We start from the raw sequence: 20481 nt of genomic DNA, 5'->3' as shown, positions 1-20481 counted from the left end.
CAAAAGGGAAGAAGACCGCAGCCCCCCAATTCAGTGATGCGTCCCTGGACTGCCTTTTGCACACCATGGAGGCCTGTTGTGATGTCTTCTACCCCCCACACTGGCCACAGGAGGTCCATTAATCTTACCACTCTGGCTTGGTATGAGATGGCAGTAGTAATAAACCAATTCTGCACAGAAGAAATTGGCCATTCAATGCAGAAACAGGATGAATGGTCTCACCACAGCCACCAGGGTAAGGCAATCACCTCATCACTCTAAACTCACACATTCAAGCCCATCACACATTCATTGGCATCTCACTCACTGCCATCTCAAGAGACACTCCCTCACACAAACCCTCACATCTCCATCTGGCCTAATCTCCTCTGGAGACTGACTCCTTAGCCCGCACCATCTTGAGGCCACTTGCACAGATCAACTTGTGCCCCCTTACACATCCTGGGATACCCCCTTTCTCCAGTACAGCCCTCGTCCTGCAGCCTCTTCCCTTGCCTGAGGCCACTTCTCCCCCTTCCCAAACAAGTCCTAGCCCTGCAGCCATTGAAAAGCTGTTTTACAGCTAGTCTGGTAGGTAAGAGGCCTGCCCGTTAGCTGCCCCTAAAAGTGATGTGATGCCGCCTGCGAAGCCTGGTGCTGATGACCATGAGTGCTGCCGGAAGCAAGGTAGGCAAACAAACCTCGAAGTCCCGAGCAATGTGCAGCTCAGCAGGTGCACATCACTTATGAGCAGTTGTGAAACATGTTGGCGTGAAATCACACCAAAGTGCTCGGATGATCCAGTGTGGGAGGATGATTCCTTCAAGCTGTGCTTATAATGATATGCAGATGTATTACAATTAAGTTCCTGATGTCCGACTGGAGGAAACGCGGTCCACCACTGACGAGCAGAGCAGACGATTGCAAACTGGTCTCACAATGTCATAAAACCAATTTTTGGCCTTCTCGCTATGTCTGCTCATGCCACCAAACACGCCCGCCACCGACAGCCACGGAAAATTCTGCCAATGATTCAGGTCAATGACCTTTCATCAGAACAGTTATACCATGCAAGAACATCTTCATCAAGAAAAGGCCCAGTCACTTCCCCCTAATCTTTAGTAATATCATAATCACTATTTCCCCCCACAACATCTTGATGGTACCTTTGAATCAAAAATGCACTGGAGCAGTCGGATTAAAATCGTGGCTGCAAAAACTACCCTATTTCCACTGTACAGAAGACCGCAAAGAGCAGAACATTCAACTTTGCAGGCAGGGCTGCTCACACAGTGTGCTAGGGGCACAAGCAGGGCTCACACGAGTTGCTGGGGGCACAATCAGGGCTGCTCACACAGGGTGCTGGGGGCACAAGCAGGGCTCCTCACACTAGTTGCTGGGGGCACAAGCAGGGTTGCTCCCACTGGGTGCTGCGGGATGCAGGCGGGGCTGCTCACACTGGGTGCTGTGGGGCGCAAGCAGGGCTGCTCACACTGGGTGCTGCAGGATGCAGACAGGGCTGCTCACACTGGGTGCTGCAGGATGCAGACAGGGCTGCTCACACTGGGTGCTGTGGGATGCAGGCGGGTCTGCTCACACTGCGTGCTGCGGGATGCAGACAGGGCTGCTCACACTGGGTGCTGCAGGATGCAGACAGGGCTGCTCACACTGGGTGCTAGGGGATGCAGGCAGGGCTGCTCACACTGGGCGCTGCAGGATGCAGTTAAGGCTGCTCACACTGGGTGCTTTGGGGTGCCAGCAGGAGAGGCCAGCAGGGGGAAGTGGGTAGGGGGCAGGGAGAATTGGAAGAATGCAAAGAGACTAGAGCAAGGGTGGTTGGGGGTTAATATGACGAGAGGGAGGGGGTGCATGCAGACTCAAGACTGGTGGAAGGGAGAGTTAGTGTTGCACAAGAGGGAAGGGGTGTTGTTAGTCTCGTGACTGGGGGGGCAGAGGGGAAGTCCTTAAGGACACTGGGGGATGAGTGCCGGTCAGTCATAGTCCTTAGGCTGAGGCCAGATGGTCATGGTGACAGATTTAAGGCAGTGCTGGAGCTCTGTGGGTCATATTGATGAGGTGAGAAATTAAATGCTATCCTGAGGCTCTGTGGACCAGATTGTCAAGTGAGAACTTAAAGGCAGTCCTGGAGCTTTCCAGGCCATGCTACAGGGCTATGCATGTCATACATATCGTGGGTCACAAGGCACAAGGCATCCAATCATTCCAAAAGTGCAAAACAGGAGTAATCTCAAATCCACGTTAGGCTGTGTATGAGTGCCTTCAATGAGGCTCAAAATTACATGGCTGTGCTCAACCCACTTCAATCCAAATGGGATTGAGATGTCAAGTTTTTGGAGTTGCTTCTTGGGCATCTGTGATCGGTGAGAGAGCACCTAAGCTACAAGGGTGGAACTGGTAAAGACGGGTGGTACATGTGCAGCCCAAGGGCATGACACTGGCTTGGAGTGGGATGTCTACAATTGTTGGGTAAGCTCCATTCATGTCTTGGATCTATTTGTCCACAGGAAGAAGGAGGAGTGCAGAATGGATTCTGTGATCAATGCTGCCTTCTTAATGGCAGTACTCAACTCGAGAAGGAGAAGGAGGGCCCAGCACCATCTAGCACAGTTTAGAGAAAAAACCCCATCTGAGGTGCATGGTCCAGGGGGGCCCCAGGAAGACTAGAGGCTGAGGAGATCAGACTCATCCCACATAGGCGACCAAGGGTATATCAAAGGCGAACATACAGACATACAAATTAGGAGCAGGAGTAGGCCATTCGGTCCCTCGAGCCTGCTCCACCATTCAATGAGATCATGGCTGATCAGATTATGGCCTCCGCTCCATATTCCACCTACACCGATAACCTTTGACTCCCTAGTTGATCAAAAATCTATCTTCCTCTGCCTTAAAAATATTAGGGGACCCTGCCTCCACCACTTTCTGGGGAAGGGAGTTCCAAAAATTCACAACCCTCTCCTATTTAGAGATGAGCAAGAGACAGTGCTACACATGTTTATGTTTGTCAAGAGACATGATGGCTCATATCTGCCACATTCTGTGGGAGGATCTGATGCCGCATGGACTGGGAGGCCGCTCCCTGACAGTGTCCCTGCCACAATCAATTTTTTCGCATGCAGCTCATTCCAGAGATCCAAAGGAGACCTGTGTAGTATCTATTAGGCCTCAACACATAAATGTATAAAGGAGGTGACAGGTGCAGTATACCGTAAGATTCATCATTATACAAACTTCACAATGGATGAAGCTAGCCAGGCTGCTAGGTTTTTGAGACTTGCAGAGATCTCTGGCTTCCCAAGAGTGCAGGCAGCAATCAATTACACGCATATCACTATAAGAGCTCACAGGCTGCAGCCCTGATCTACATTAAAAGGAAAGGATTCCGCTCAATCAACATTCAGCTGCTTCTGCGATCATCAGAAACATATCATACGTGCTTGTGCCAGGTACCCTGAGAGTTCTCATGACTCCTACATCCTGAATCCTGCCAGGTGCCACAGATCTTTGAAGGGCCATGGTGCTTAGAGGGTTGATTTTGGGTGATAAGGAGTGCCCAATGGTGAGATTGCTCATGACACCCTTCCATCACCCTCAGAATTCCTCCGAGGAGAGACACAGCACAGGTCACTCTATGATGAGGTCCATCATTGACCAAACCATTGACATCCTGAAGATGCGCTTCTGATGTTTGAAATATTCTAGCTGGGCTCTGCAGTACTCTCCACAGACGGTGTCCCACATCATCGTGGTCTGTTGCACCCTGCACAGCCCGATACTTCAAAGAGGAGATCACTTATCACAGGGAGACATGGAGTAGACAGAGGACGAGGAGGATTTGGAAGGACAGGAACCTGAGGAGGGTGATGGTAGTCAGCTTCCAGGTGAGGATGCCATCGCAGCAGAAGTCATGCCCGTGACACACTAATAGCCACAAGGTTCCAGCAGGAATAAGGTCCAGGCAAGGAGACACAAGCACATTTCTCCTGTCCCTTAGTGTCATGCCAGTGATCGGAAAGGCCTTACAAACAGTGACACCATAAACAAGGTCAGCATTCGGTCTTGGATCTGCAAACGGGGAGGTGGTGGGATAGTTGTATTATCACTTGACTAGTATTCTAGAGACCCAGGTTAATGCTCTGGGGACCTAGGTTCAAATCCCACCATGGCAGATGTTGAAATTTGAAATCAATAAAAATCTGGAATTAGCAGTCTGATGTTGACCATAAAACCATTGTTGTTTGTTGTAAAGACCCATCTGGTTCACTAATGTCCTTTAGGGAAGGAAATCTGTCATCCTTACCTGATCTGGCCTATGTGTGACCCCAGATTCATAATAATGTGGTTGACTCTTAACTGCCCTCTGAACAAAGGCAATTAGGGATGGGCAATAAATGCTGGCCTAGCCAGTGATGCCCACATCATATGAATGAATAAAAAAAACCTCAAGGATGATGAAGGCCTCATTTGTGGAAAGGTCAGCACCCAAGGCTGCTTGGTGTGTGAGGTGAAAGGCAGCACACCAGCATACACTCTGCATCAACTGCACATTTTACAGTTGTTGCCATCTGAAGGAGACACTTTCAGCGACCACAGAAATTTGCACATGGTTGCAGAGACTATATTGGCTCCAGAATATGTGCATTGTGCCCTCAGTATGTCTTAATTTTCCCAGCCCTACTGCTATGCCTTGGTGCAGCCCCAACATCCACAGGTGGAGGCAGCCTGCTGACTGCAATGCCTTGTTGCCTGAGTGGTTTCAGCGGGCGTCCTCTGAAGGGCCAAGGCCCGGAGGGCCCAGGCCTGTTTTGGGTCTCCTGTTGTGGAGCAGGTGTGCCCTCCTCGGCCTATGTAGCTGGAGCTGATGGGGTCACAGGCAGAGGGGATTAGGAGTAGATGGACACCCTCTTGGGTAGATGGCCCAGGGTCGAGCTGATGGTCCTCCTTCCTTTGGTTGCCTTAGAGTCCCTGCCTAACTCCTTGACGAGAAGGCGCTCCTGGAGTGAGGTCAAGATGACCCATCTCCCTTCTGCCTAGCCACTGATAGATCCCACCAATGCCTATAGTAATGGGGTGCAGTTCTGAGCGCAAATCCGGCAGAACCTACTGGTCCATAGTCTCCAAGGTCGGTGCCATGTTTCCCATGGTGATCTTGTGGCACTTGCATGTCGGAGACACAACATCAGAAAGAACACGTTGGACTCCTCCATTCTTTGCTCTTGTCTGTTGACTGCCTCTCGCAACTCTGCTTAATGTTCCGCTGCCTCTCTTTGCATTTCCTGTATGTTAACAATGGCTGCTTGAGGAGACTCATCATCTGACTCGGACCCAACAGGTGCCCACTCTCTGAGTGCCAGAGACCTGTGCTGTCACTTGGAGGATTGCTGTGGAGACATGTCAGTAAGGTGTTCTCCAGAAAATGACCCCAGCCTAGTCTAGATCTAGGATCAACCAACATGTGTGTTGCTGCACTGGTGGAAGGTGCAGGTGAACGCAATGATCGGTCTTCATCAAATGGATCCTTATCTGAGGTGGACTGGGGACTGGGGCAGATGGGCTGGCTGGACATCAATCTTGGCCTGCTGGTACCTGTAAGAGAGAGAAAGTAGGTTTAGATCACGAGCAGGCAGAATGCAACATTGCAAGTCATTCATTGTGAGTTTCAGGATGTGATTGACTAATAGTGGGCTCATCCTTAGTGGGTTGCTGGGGGAAGCTGATCTCACCTTCACTGCAGGAGCTATCCCTGTCCTCCCCTGTTAACCTGGATGCTTTCTCCTTGAAGGGAGTGAGCTCCTGGATGTCTGCCATCCCTCCTCCTGTCTGGGATGTCTCCCTCCTGTTGTGGGCTAGTTTGGCCTGCAGAAAGACAAATATATGGAATGTGATGAGAAGAGGTGGAACAGAGGTTGTGAAGCATGCCTCACAGAAGCTGAAAGAGTGAAACAGTGCATTCCTCAGCTCACGACTGTCTCTTGCGATGTGTGCTCAGCCCTCCCCAGTAAGAGCTGAAGATGTAGAATGTGTGAGATGATACATGAGACGGTGGTGACGTTAAAGGGTGTGTGAGACAATCAGTGCTGATCTCTCCTCCACTAATAATGTGTGAGTTCCCTGAGGAATGTTAACCTTAGAGTGCCTGATGCTATTTTGAGAGTGTGAGTCCAGAGTGAGCAGAAGGTTAAATTCTCCTGGTGGACCAGCTGAGATCATTCTTCCTTTTCCTGCAATGCAAGGTGTTTCTTTTTTGGGTCCCAAAGGCCCAGACCTCCTTGGTGACATCTTCCCAGGTGGCGAGGAGAGGTTGGTGGACCTGCTTGCTCCATCCCTTCGGAGGAGGACGTTGTGACATTTGTGGACAGCGTTGAGCAGAGCTACCAGGATGTTGTGGCTGAGCCTTGAGGCATATGGCTTCTTTCTCCTGGGAGCCCCCATCTCAGTGACTACAAACCACACAGCTGGGTTGCAGACAGTGAATATCTGGGTGGTGTTTAAATATGGCATCAGGGCCTTTGATCCCATAAGATAACGGCAGGGAGGACGAATCAGTGCCCGCCCCATCATGTGATTTTGAGAGCGGCTCACCGATGCATATTTAATGAGCTTCCAAGTGTGCATGAGAGCCTGCCCTGCCACCCAGCAGGAAACGCACCGATTATCCTGCCCACCACCAGGTAGTCTCCAGAATGGAAAATTCCACCCATTGTTAACCCATATTTATCAAGTAATGTGATGGAAGCAGAGATCAAAGGGAAGTAAAGTATACTGTTAACAAGAAGTGGAACCAACTGTATTTTAAGACAAATTAAATTTCAGTTGAAAAAGCTTGGCGCCTAACTAATATCAAGCATGGAAAAACCCAATAAGACAAATATAGTCAGTTTTAAGTTAACAGGTTACTGAAATGATATCATACCATCAATGGTAACATGCAAACAATGCAGCAGGATTATCTTCTCACTGCATCATATCCTCTCATTCGAAGCGTATCATTCTACTACTTGTATAAGGAAGTGATGTTGATAGGGAAGAGCATCTGCAAACATTTGAGGGAGGAATATTAATCTGGAACATTGTGTGCATTTAGATGTGGGTGTGGGGAAGGGAGAGATTAAAGTGGTTGGGAATGCGTTTGCATTGAGAGCCATCTCAATGCTGTTATGGTCCCTGTGGAGACTGATAACTTTTAAAAAGATATTTGAATTCTCAACGACCAACTTAAAGGAATTGTATGGCAAGATTTCAAATTTTAACATTGACTAAACATTACTTAGAAGGCAACCAGTATTCTAAACTACAGAAAAGATAACACTTATTAACGTCTTGACATGACTGATAACCCCACACCAGATACATATTGTACGGCATGTTTTCCACACAATTGCAGTCTTCTCAGGAAATAGTCTAAAGTCACTCCCAGCTACCAATGGGTTCAACTCTCCCCATTTTACCAAGTTGTAACATCCAGCAACCGTTGAGGTCGTCTCCCTCAATTCTCTGAGAATTCCCAAACTGACTTTTAAAGGAAGGCTCACTTAGTAATTTCTTCTCTTTACCTTGCCAGGGCAAATCTCCCCATGTCCTTAAATTGCAGCAGGTTTTTTCTCTTTGATTAGTGGACAAGCTTTCCCCAGTATTCTATCTGGTAAATAAAAGAGGAAAGAAATCTTTTCCCTCTTTACACCATAGCAACCGCTGTTCCTATCTCGCTCTTTCTCTCTGTATCCAGGACTTTTTCAATCACAATGCCTGAGAGTATGTACGTCTACGTAAGGCAAGACAGCTGCCTCTCTATTTGTATTCAGGTGTGAGATATGACATATGGGTCAGTAAGTCTTAAGCTGGGTCCCATGTCCCAATGGTAACCATCACCTGGCCTGTTGCCAGGCAAAGTCCAATACAACTTTACACCAAACCCCCTTTTTCAGGGCATTCAGTTTTCCTTTAAATTGAAAGAAACAACTTAAATATTACCATCTTATAAAACCTCACATTTGTAACATGTCGCCTGCAGGTTTAACTCAGGTATGTTTGGTTGGTTGCACATAACTCTCTCTGGAGAGGCGAGTTAGCAATTTAAGCAATTACTAAATCAATTCCAACAATATTTTAACCTACATTCAAATTTAACATCGTAACCACAGATTTCCTGAGCTTCCTGAAACTCATCATTTCAACCAAGGCAAGAAGAGAATGGCTATCTTTTCTTGCTCACTTTTGAACTGTGAGCCACCAGATGAAAACCCAACATTATGTCTTACTGGTCTCACTGAAGTGCAATTATCATAGAATCATAAAATGGTTGCAGCACAGAAGAAGGCCTTTCATATTATGGTCACTCATCCCTAAAGGTTCGTTACAACGAGATTATTAATTAGCCCATTTTTATTACATAATAATAGGGCTGGAATTTTCTATCCCCATTGGTGTCAGGCATCATGGTGGCCTTTGGCAGACAATATGGCGGGTAGGTCAAAAATCAGTTTCACAACATTGTGAAACCAGATTGTGATCATATGCTCCACCTGTCAACGGCGGGCTGCTTTTCACACTGCTGCATGTCTGGAACATCATTTTAATACATCTGCATATAATTATAAGTCCTACTTACCAGAGTCAAACCCCCATGTCAAATTTACAGCCCATGTGGGCAGGAAACACGCCAGCCCAGAAGATATCTTGACAAGTGTGACGTGCAGAAATCGGGACTAACCATTAGGGCCTTACCCACATCACAAGCATCTGAGGAGCAGAATATGCTGAAGCCCTAAAGCTACCAGGCCCGGGAGGAAGCAATTGTAATCAAAAATTCTTAAATTTTCTAGGCCTACCACTTCTTTGAGGTGCTGCCCTGACATCCGCAGCAGGGGTGGAGATAGCCTTTGTAATAGTTGGCCCTGTTGCCTCTGATAGCTTTGGCATGTGCCCTCTGGAAGGCTGAGGCCTTGAGGGCCCCAGCTTGCTTTGACTGTCCTCCTGTGGGCCATCTGCTCCTTCTACACTGTCAGAAGATGAGATTGAGGGGGTCACAGGCAAAGAAGATTCAGTGGGAGAGGACAGTCTCTGAGATTCCTGAGTAGATGACCCAGAGATGTCCAACTGCTACTCTCCTCCCTTCAGGTGGCCGAGGGCTCTGGCCTAAATTCTTGAGAGGAAAGAAAACCAGGAGGGATGTCGAGGTGCCCTACTTCCCTCTTGCATTGCCACTGCAGGGACTCAACCATGGCTACCACAATGGAGTACAGGTCTGCACGCATCTCCGTGTTCTGCCCCCTTCTTCCCATGGAGGCCTCCATACTGCACATGTAGGCACTACTTCAACGGAGAGCAGACAGATGCATTCCTCTGACTCTGTTGAGCGCTTCCAACAGCTCTGTGTGACGATGTTCCCACACCTTCTGCTGACTCCACGTTGAGTTGGAAGGCCGAATCCAGAGGCTCGTCATTTGACTCGGACCTCATAGACGGCTCTTCCCCCAGCAGTCCTCCGAATGCTGGGGAGCTTGGCTGAACCTGCCTCCTCCTGCTGTGGACATGTGTCCATGTGGTGGCCACCAGATTGTGAAGCTGAGCCTGCTCTAGATCTAGGTCCCAACGAGGTGTGTGTCTCTAAACTGGTGAAGGGTGTGGGTAAGCACTGTGAGGGATCTTCCAGGCTGCTTATTTGCAGCTCTTCAATGAAGGATGTATTCTCTTCACTGAAGTTGTGGACCTGGATGGAGCTGAAGGACTGACTGGCTGAGGGTGTCGGTCGCTTGGCAGAGCTCCCTGTGAACCAAAGTAGAGATAACTACTGCATGTCAGCAGAGTCAAAAGGAGAGAGAACGCTCACAGTTGCATTGAGAGAGGGATGATGTGGTGCAGGATTTTCACGTGGGCGTTCGCAACCGACCTCACTGTCTCTGAAGATACAGTCCATGCCCACAGCAGTCAACACAACGGTAGCCTCATCAAAGTGAGTGAGGGGCCTAATGAGGGCCACTCCACCCCCCAATCTAGGACCTCTCCCTGCTGTTGTCATCCAGCTTTTCCTGCATGAAAACAGATCGAGAGACTTGGAGCAGGATGCATGGCACAGCATGGAATGTTTCTGTGGTGAGCGGAGCCATGGACGGGATGAGGACACGAGCTCGAGGATCTGAGCCTGATGGAAATGTGAGGGTGTGTGTGAGAATTAGTGTTGTTGTCCCTTGAGGTGTGAGATCCCTGTGGATGTGTGATGGGTTTGTGCATGTGTAAGTTGAGTGTGACGAGAACAGTGACATACACTGCCGGAACAGATTAATCCTCTTCCTTCACTGGATGGCTATCCTCTTTTGCAGGACATTGGCGCTGACCACTGCCTCCTATGCTGGTTGGTGATCTTGTTTGCTGATCTTTGCCCAGAGCAGGGTAGAGGACTTCAAGGCAGGCCTCTACTGTGTCCAGTAGGCGCTTTAGGGAGGCGTCACTAAATCTGGGGGGTAGCATGTTTCCTCCCTTTGGCAGCCATTAGTTCATAGCAGCTTCCTTTCCCTTGAAGACTGCTAACTCTTTGCAGGAGCAGCCTTTAAATATGGCACCCGGTCTATTGAAGGCCTGAGGTGATGGCGGGACGGGCAAATCAGAGGATATCCCATCAGGGACCTAGCATGTTTTCCAGGAATATATAATTAATCAGGCAGGGATGGGACAATACGGTGTGAAAACCCACCATTGTAGTTGGTGGGTAAAACTTCCATTTCCCCCCCCCCACTACTGCACTTAGTGCAAATCTGGGATGATTCTGCCCTAGATCTAAAATAGCCCATTCTCTAATCAGTTCCTCAATATGTTTCTCCAGAAAATCATCCCTAACACACTCCAGAAACCCGCCCTCCATAACAGTAGGGCTCATTAGATTTACCCAGTCTATGTGCAGATTTGTGTACCCATCATTACTGTATTACCCATGCTACATGCTTCTCTAACCTCCTGATGAATGCCATGCCCCACACTAACACTATTGTTTAGTGGCCTATAAAAAACTTCTACCAATGTTTGCTGCCCCTTGCTGTTTCTTAGTTCCATCCAAGCAGATTCCACATTTTGTTCTTCTGATCTGAGATCTTCACTTACTAATATACTGATTCCATCCCTTATTATCAGCACAACATCATCTTTTCCTTTTTGCCTGTCCTTCCTAAATGTTGAATATCCGTGAATATTCAGTTTCCATTCTTGGTCACCCTGCAGTCATGTTTACGTAATAGCAATTAGATTATACCCATTTAACTCTATTTGAGCCTTTAAATCATCTACCTTGTTGTAAATGCTGCACGTATTCAGGTAGCGTGCCCTTAAATTTGTCTCTACATTCTAAGCTTAATTGATGTGCAGCTTTCTTTCGCCTGCCTTCTAATTTCACTTGTGACTTTTCTACTTCCCATTACCAACTATACTTCCTTCAAATTTGAGCTAACCATCCCCCTGAAAAGCTATTTTAAACCCTCTCCTATTAGTCCCAGTCCTGTCAAGGTGAAACCGATTCAGCTTGTACAGGTCCCATCTGCCCCAGAACCGGTCCAAATGTGTCAGAAATCTGATGCCCCCCTCCTACACCAATTCTCCAGTCATGTGTTCAATTGATCAATCCTCCTATTTCTATGCTCACTAGCACGTGGAACAGGGAATTTTTTTATTCGTTCATGGGATGCGGGCAACGCTGGCTAGGCTCAGCAATTATTGCCCATCCCTAATTGTCCATGGGAAGGTGGTGGTGAGCTGCCTTCTTGAACCGCTGCAGTCCATGTATGGTTGGTACACCCACAGGGCTGTTAGCGAGGAAGTTCCAGGATTTTGACCCAGCAATAGTGAAGGAAGTGAAATACATCCAAGCCCTGAGATCTTGAGATTACTGCTGCTGAGGTCCAGGTTTTTAATTTCTGTCCTAACTTCCTAAAATCTGTTTTCAGGACCTCATCCCTCTTCCTACCTATGTCATTCATACCAATGTGGACTATGACCTCTGTTCAGCCTCCTCCAAAAGGATGTCCTGCAGCCGCTCTGTGACACCCTTGACCCTGGCACCAGGGAGTCTACACACCATCCTGGACTCACGCTTACTGTCGTAGAAACACCTGTTTTGCCTCTTGACTATGGAAACCCTTGTCACTATTGCTCCTATACTCTTCCTCCTCCCCTCCTGTGCAGCTGAGCCTGTGGTGACACATACTTAGCTGTGTCTGCACTCCCCTGGCATGGCCCACACCTGGATCCAAAATGGGAAATGGATTAGCAAGCAAGATAGACTCAGGAGACTTCTGCACTAGCTGCCTGGTACTCTTAGACTGCCTGGCGGTCATCCATTCCCCCTCTGCCAGTACGTTTCTAATCTGCAGTATGAAGCAATCCATGTCAAAATGCAGCAAGACCTGGACAATATCCAGGCTTTGGCTGACAACTGGCAAGTAACATTTGTGCCACACAAGTGCCAGGCAATGACCATCTTCAACAAGAGAGAATCTAACCATTGCGCCTTGACATTCAATGGCATTACCATCACTGAATCTCCAACTATCAATATCCTGGGGGGCTACCATTAACCAGAAACTGAACTGGGCTAGCCATATAAATACTGTGGCTACAACAGCAGGTCAGAGGCTAGGAATCCTGTGGTGAGTAACTCACATCCTGACTCCCCAAAGCGTGGCCACCATCTATAAGGTACAAGTCAGGAGTCTGAAGGAATACTCTCCGCTTGCCTGGATGAGTGCAGCTCCAACAACACTCAAGAAGCTTGACACCATCCAAGACAAAGCAGCCCACTTGATTGGCACCCCTTGCACAAACATTCACTCCCTCCGAGCACAGTGGCAGCAGTATGTACCATCTACAAGATGCACTGCATAACTCACCAATTCTCTTTAGGCAGCACCTTCCAAGCCCACAACTATCATCATATGGAAGGACAAGGGCAGCAGATGCGTGGAACAACACCACCTGGAAGTTCCCCTCCAAATCACTCACCATCCTGACTTGGAAATATATCGCCGTTCCTTCACTGTCGCTGGGTCAAAATCCTGGAACTCCTTCCTTAACAGCACTGTGGGTATACCTACACCACATGGACTGTAGAAGTTCAAGAAGGCAGTTTAGCATCACCTTCTCAAGGGAAATTAGGGATGGGCAATAAATACTTGCCTAGCCAGCCATGCCCACCTCTAATGAATGAATAGAAAAAGGACCACCTCCTTAAACATGCTATCACATAGTTGTCTACCTCTCAGATGCAAAACAGTGACTCCAGCCACCATTTGAGCTCTAAGAACAGGAGCTCAAGCTTCTGTAGCCATGACACTTCCTGCAGAAATGTTAGCCTAGGACACTTGCTATGTCCATGACTTCCCACATACTGCAGGATGTACATTCCACTCAGCCAATTTGATCTGTCATACTGTAACTTTTAAAACTATATATTACAATTAGAATAAGTAGAATAACTTATCAGCTACTCACCAATCAGCTTCTTCCCCTCTACTGAAGTAAGAACCAACTACGGGAGGCTAGAAAATTAAAGGAGTACCTCCTTCCCCTAACTCCCTCACTCACCAAACTCCCACTTTACACTCTTGTACACCCAAAGCAGCACTCTCAGTGCAGATCTATAGAATTTTAAAAGATGATCACCAATGCATCCACTATCTCTACAACAATTTCTTTCAATTTTCCCTCGCTGCCTTCCTGTTTATCTGAAAAGTGAAAAGGACAAGGATAAGGCTGTGGTGAGGCAAGAGGGGAAAGTTAAAAATTGCAAGATTACACCATTGTAAGTCAGTAGAGGCTGTGGGATGAATTGGAAGGGAGATGTGGGCAGGGCTATTAGATATGAGGGTAGAGTCAGTGGATTCAGCCCCACCACAGGCCAAGGCTTCAGCAATGGTAAATCCAACAATGGTCAGAAATGTCTCCTACATAAGGATTTGAACATATATGGCACACCCCTCTGGTTAGTTCCAGCAGCCTCCAGTTATATGCTGCCTTCTCTTGAAAGAGAGAGGAGAATGTGCCAGTGAGTGTCATGCAAGGGTGATGTGGCTGTCATGGTTGAATTGTTGGAAGTGTCTTCAAGCTGTGAGGCTTGGGTGGGAGGCTTGCAACAGTATTCATTGTGAAAATGTAAGCTGAATCATGTAAATGTTAGGTATGAGTCCTGATTGGTAAAGATTATTGATAGATCAATGAAGGAGGTGTGATGATTTGAGAATCAGCTGAGGCTACTAATGCAGTTGGTAGGATATGACTTTGGAAGATGCATTCCCTAACCTTGACAACTCATAAGATCATTAAACTCCTTGCAGCCAGGTCCTCAGGGCTAGTTTCCTGGCATTGACCTCTGTGACTATCTGCTCCAATTGCCTTCTCACACGTGTCTAGAGGGCCTCCTTCCCCCTATGGATAGAGGACATCTCTTCCTTTCACCTCATTTACAAGGCTGACTGGGCAGCTTTGGAAAAAGTTGGTGCAGGCTCACTCCCCTGGTCAGCCATTGTTTTTTGTTGCCCATCACTTTTCCAAATGAAGTCAGCACTCCAGCAGCCATAATGCACCTTCCATTTGGAGCTGCAGGCTAACTTTAAGCAGTGTAGGCTAGCTTTAAGTCTCACAAGCAGCCAATGAACAATGTGATTAGTGCTGACTACACACAGAAATCATGATATTGAGCAGACAGCAGAGATGTCCATCCAATTTAGTTCCCTAAATTACTGCATTCCCTGTGGGCCAATTTCCACCTCCATAACATCATTCAACTCCTCCCCAGCTCAACTCCCTTGCTGCCGAATCCCTCATTCATGCCTTTGTTACTTCTAGAATTGACTATTCCAACACATTCCTGACTGGGCTTCCTATTATTCTTTGTCAACTTGAGGTTATCTAAAACTCTGCTGCTCATATCATAAGTTGCAACAAGTCCATCACTCATGTGTTCACTTTATTGGGTCCTGGTTAATCAACACCTCAAGTTTAAAATTCTCATCATCATTTTCAAATTCTTCCATGGCTCAACCTGCCTTTCTCTGTAATCTCCTCCAGATTTGGGACTCTCTCAAATATCTGCACTTCTCCAATTCTGGCCTTTTGAGCATTCTTGATTTTAATTGCCCCAATCTTTGGTAGCCTTCAGGTCTCAAGGTCCTATGCTCAAGGTCCAAAATTCTGTTATAAGAGCTGGGAGTGATCTGAAACTGGTACAGTTGGTCTCTGTGCTCCTGGTTTAGGAAATGTAAAAGAAGTGATGGTTTTCTCTCCAATCACTCTCCAATGACCCCTTCTGGAAGTGTGTGGACATTGGATGAGTGGTTGGTTGCGAAGTTCTCCCACAGTTTATCTGGTTTACTGACATTCACTTTTGAAGCTCATATTTGAGAATAGCCACTTAGTCGCAAAGGACTTCTGATATTTGTGAAGTTGTACCCAAATAAAAACTAAACACTTCCAAGAGAAGGAAGAGGAAAGTTAATGAAGAAAATTGACAAAAAAAAAACATAAAAAGGAGAATACTGAAGAAGAGACATACGGACTCGAAACGTTAACTCTGTTTCTCTCCCTACAGATGCTGCCAGACCTGCTGAGTTTTCCAGCATTTTTTGTGTTAGTGTTTGTATTAAAAAAAAGGAGAATACCGATTTCTCTAACAAAGAGAATGTATTGGTTACTATAAGCTTGCATGCTTTGAACACTTACTCACAACACTGTTATAGGAAATTTTAAATCCATAGTTGAATTCTGTCTGCTTGTGTTGAAATTCTATCACAACTGTCCGCCCAAAGGAGGTCATGCTTAATGGCAATGATACTCTATCACAATACTTTCCAGCAAAAACAGGAGGAGCGTAAGCAGCATCGTAAATGACCAAGTTATTTTCTGTACAGTTTCTGCTGTTCTTAATGTGAAGTTTTTCAAATTTTAAGACTATCTGTTAAATAAAAAAAGTAAGAATTTCAAATATGTCTTAATTTGGAATAACTCTTTCCAACAATGCCTGCATGGCAGACTCAAAGATAATTTAAGTCAATGGGGTAGAGTTTCTGCTTTCAGTACAATCAATGCTCAAACTTTGAGGAGTCGTTCTTATTTTACCCCAAAGTGCCACTCAAACTCACTTGCATTTCGCCAGATATAAAATCTGCCCTGAATGGGAAACATTTAAAAACATATTGGCCCAGATCTACCGGTCAGCATTGATACTGTGCACGTTGATACTACCTGCAAATATTTCTGTGACATGACCCTTTTGTGATTTTTAAGCCAAGACTTCTGATCCTGGGTGAAGCATTGATGGATCAGCGCAACCATCCACGGAGCACAAGAGAAGGTGGGGAGCGTAGTCGTATGGTCGGGGGGGATGTCAGGTGGTTGGAGGTTTGTCGGGTGGGGTGGGTAGTCCGCTTAGGTCAGGGGATGGTTGGGTCAGGATGGGTAGTCTTGTCAAGTCGGGGGGTAGTGGGGATTGACGAAGTCGGTTGTGGCGCTCAGTTCAGTTAATCACTAATGGCTAATCACTGAGTTAGGCCAGGTAGTAACCAGCATAACATTCCCAGGGTAAATATCCAGGTAACCCCTACATATCTGGTCCAAGTCTCTGACATTGAGCTCATGGGGTCCCGGGCAGCAAAAATCAGCCTATTGGAAGCTTAAACTTCCTGAACAATTTCAGACTATGCGCATTTCCCAACTTAGGTCCCATCTCCAACAAACCAGATACTGGAAAATTTGGACCAATGTTTTTCTTCAACTAAAAATTTTGCTTTAAGAATATATTTCAGAGTGGTAACTTGATAAAGTTTGACTAAAACAGCTGAATTTGTCACAAAAATAAACTTTTAAAATCAAAATATCAATCCACCACCTCTGAATCATGTGATTGAAATTACTGAATTACACTTTTAAAATATATAAAAATAATCCTTAACTTATATTAAGGTACAGTAGACAGCTCTTAGTAGATTAAAACAAAATTATATTCAAAAGCTATTGCTATCTCACGCTTATCCCTCGCAATCAGCTTCCTCAAATGTTATCTTTCATCCTCTGTACACATCCCACTTCTCACATTCATCTGCCTTCTTTTACTGCAGGGGAAGAGTGCCCAGGGCTACAAGGAGAGGCAGAAAACCAGGAGCGCACCTGCAACCATTGCCACCCTGGCTCTGGTGAGGAGGACGCCCTGGAGATTTACGGGGTGGCACAAACACTAGGGTCCAGCAAAGTAGAGATAAGGGTGGCCCAGAGACATGGTGACAGCATTAGATGATGCTCTGCCACTTGACACTTAACCATCACTCATGGTAAATTCATTTCACCACTAACTGAACTGTCATGACAAGCTGTATGCTGAGTTTGTACCCTTCTCTCAATGTCAGCATTGACTCATTTCAATCACCTCCCACAGCTCATTATTGGATTGCAGAGAATCTGCTGAGGGAACTGGCCAAGGACTTCTCAGAGGAGAAAGAACCTTCTGTGGATGTACCATCACATGCTTCATATGCACCCTCCACCAGTGCACATGTACACACCTTGGTGGGTGCTGCATTAGAGATAGATTTGTTGAGGACTACATCAAATGTGAGCAGGACCAGGTGCTAGAGACTGCAGTGGAGAGTTCTTGTTAAGGGGCTCAGAGCATTTCAAGCTCTGTTGAAGGGTTCTCAAAATTCCCACATTTTTCATATCATCAACAAGGATATGACTTTTGGACTTTTAAACTGTTGAGTTAAATGTAAAACCCTGCAGACAGGAGGCTGGGCCCATGAAGGCCTGAGGCTGCACATGCCCAGGCTTATTGAGTACAGTGTGGATTGTTTTGCCTGAAACCAGACAATAAGAGGAGACAGAATACGCATTCTTCCCTTCAATACAATCAACCCAGAGAACGACTTCACCTCACATGAAACTGAAGCCCTTCAAACTCTTGCATAAATAATCGCTACTAACTACCAAGGCAGGAAGGCACCATCAATTCAAATATGCGAATCCATTAATACTCCACACATACAATGGCTTTCAGTTCAAAACTAGTTACTAGGCAGGAAGAAAATGATAAACATCATGCAAGCCCATTAAAAACGAGACATCAATCACCGGGGGAAGCCTACCAAAGTCAAACAAAGAACTAACCTTGATTTGGATTCCAATAAGAAATTCGAAAGACAATATAACTGACGCAGTCAGTTGCGAAGGAGAGAGAGAGAGAAACCAGCTAGCAGAAGGGTAAGCAGTTTTGAAAGCTGACACAAGGCAGTGAGCAGCTGGGAGCGGTTGAAGCCAAGTTTAAGCAGAGAGAGGGAAACCAGCTAGCAGGCAGTGAGCAGCTGGGACCGGTTGAAACAGAGTTTAAGCAAGAAGATCTGGAGGTTTGCAGGCCCGCAAGCAACATCAGGCGAGGGGCACTGGGTGGCAGGCTCAACCGAAGGCTACAAGGTCCCAACTGCAGCCCTCCACGAGGATTGACCACCCACAACCGCGTACTCCACTCAACTGAAGAACCTTCGCAGATTCCACAGACCAGGACCACCTGGGGACGGCAGGCCCCAGAGGACACAAAGAGTGTACCCCAAAGCTGCAACCGGCTTATCTGGCTGGATTTCGAACTGTCAAAGAACCCTGGGTTGGTGAGCATGATCCCTGACGTCTCCTAGTTCAATTTATTTAGGTTTCGGGGGTGGGACAAAGGTAAGGGGATTAGTAGCGTGATTTTTTCCCTCATTATGCCGTGTGTTCCCCATTCTTAACTAAGTGTACTTTGTAAGTCTGTATAATCTCAGTGTAATCCTAATGTTATAAATTCATTTGTGACTTCAATAAACTCACTTTTTTCTTGCACCAAAACCAGTTGTCTGCTGCACTTTGTCACAACCTCCAAATAAGTCCAAGGTCTAGAACCCAGGGAGTGGGAGCGATTCGAACCACTCAGAAGTCAGAGTTAAAACTGACTCACACCACCACCCCCTACACTGTTCAGCTGGATTTAGATACTGAGCCTCAGGGGTCTTCCAGGAAAAGCGAACTTGTGGAGCAGTAACAGGAAATATGAGTACTTCAGTCATCGTTTCCAGAGGCAGTGCACATTCTTGGAGAAAGAATGGAGGCACCCATCTGTAGCTGATGTCTCAGACATTAGTGCTGCCATACACCTCCATGGAAATAGTTGCCACCTACACGGAGAAGGCCTCTGGATGTCTGATGGCCTGCACACTCTCTGCCATTTTCTACAGGATAGTGTAAAGCCTTGGTGGCTCAATGCCTCATTGACATGCAACCAAGTGTTCTCCAGTTCTTAGCTAGCAGCGAAGTACAGGTGGAACGAGAGGCAGAAGATACAGAAAGGGCAAAAGATGTGGGGACTCATCCCATAGCAGCTCCATTTCTTATCCCTTGCTCACCTCCAAAGACAGAACCACACCTGCTGCCTATTGCCCCAACCACCAAATCTGTCCATACTCAGGTGGGGAGTTTGTGGAGGGACCTTCAAGAGCTCCAAAATCGAAGAAGATGTTCAGCATGGACATTTCATATATCAGAACAGGGGAACATATACCTGCCTTTAGCCCAGCATTGTTGTACCATGAAGGAATAAGAGGAAGTGAATAAGAAAAAAGTCTTAGCTGCACAAGAGGATTTACTTGGATGTTTATACAAATGTTAATTGAACAAAAAAAAAATTATATTTACATAAGAGTTAAAATGACGATTATCGCAATCATTGAAAAACTTTATTGGAACTCCTCATTTTCATGGTCTCTAATTGTTTGCACCCCCGCAGCCACCCTGTTCAGCAGGCTTCAGGTGAAGGTTATGATCAACTATTATGAGGAGGAAAGGGTGTGAATTTGATGGTTATCTGGTTGAATTTTGGAATGTTGTGTCTCTTGGGGCGCAACGGGAAGCACAAGGTTCCTGACAGCTTTACGTGCAGATATGCAGTGAAGCATGCTTGGATGAGTTCACTGTAGGTTTCTCTGGCAGCCACATGTGCTGTTGAGCATCTGGCTCCTTCTCCTCTCCCTTCTTCTCCTCTACGAATGCTGGCCATTCTGCATCTTCCTCTTGCTGCAGTGCTTATACAGTATATAAAGTGAAAGTGTAGGGCTTCAGTGTGAAAACTTAAAAATATAGTAAATTATTACCTGCATCAAGGAACCGAAACAGAAACTAGATCTACCATAAACCAGTGCCAAGATCCAAAATTGCATAGTGTAACTTTAGAGGTGGATATACCAGAGGAAAAGCCTGATTCCAGTGAGAAAAATAGGCAAGCAGGATAGGAGCTGACAGCAATCTTTTGCAAGAGAGTTGGCAGCATCCAAGACAGACAGGATGCCTACACCATTTCAGATTTCTTGAAATGTACTATCTTCTTAGTTTTGATTTCTAGGTTTTCGAACGGTTCTTTTGTCCTCTGGTTCTTGAGGAAATGGTTCTTCCCTATCTACTCTGTTTAGACACTTCATTATTTTGAACAAC

This window comes from Carcharodon carcharias, chromosome 10 (assembly GCF_017639515.1).
Source record: "Carcharodon carcharias isolate sCarCar2 chromosome 10, sCarCar2.pri, whole genome shotgun sequence".
Taxonomy (NCBI): Eukaryota; Metazoa; Chordata; class Chondrichthyes; order Lamniformes; family Lamnidae; genus Carcharodon; species Carcharodon carcharias.
This window is presented reverse-complemented; position numbering follows the sequence as displayed.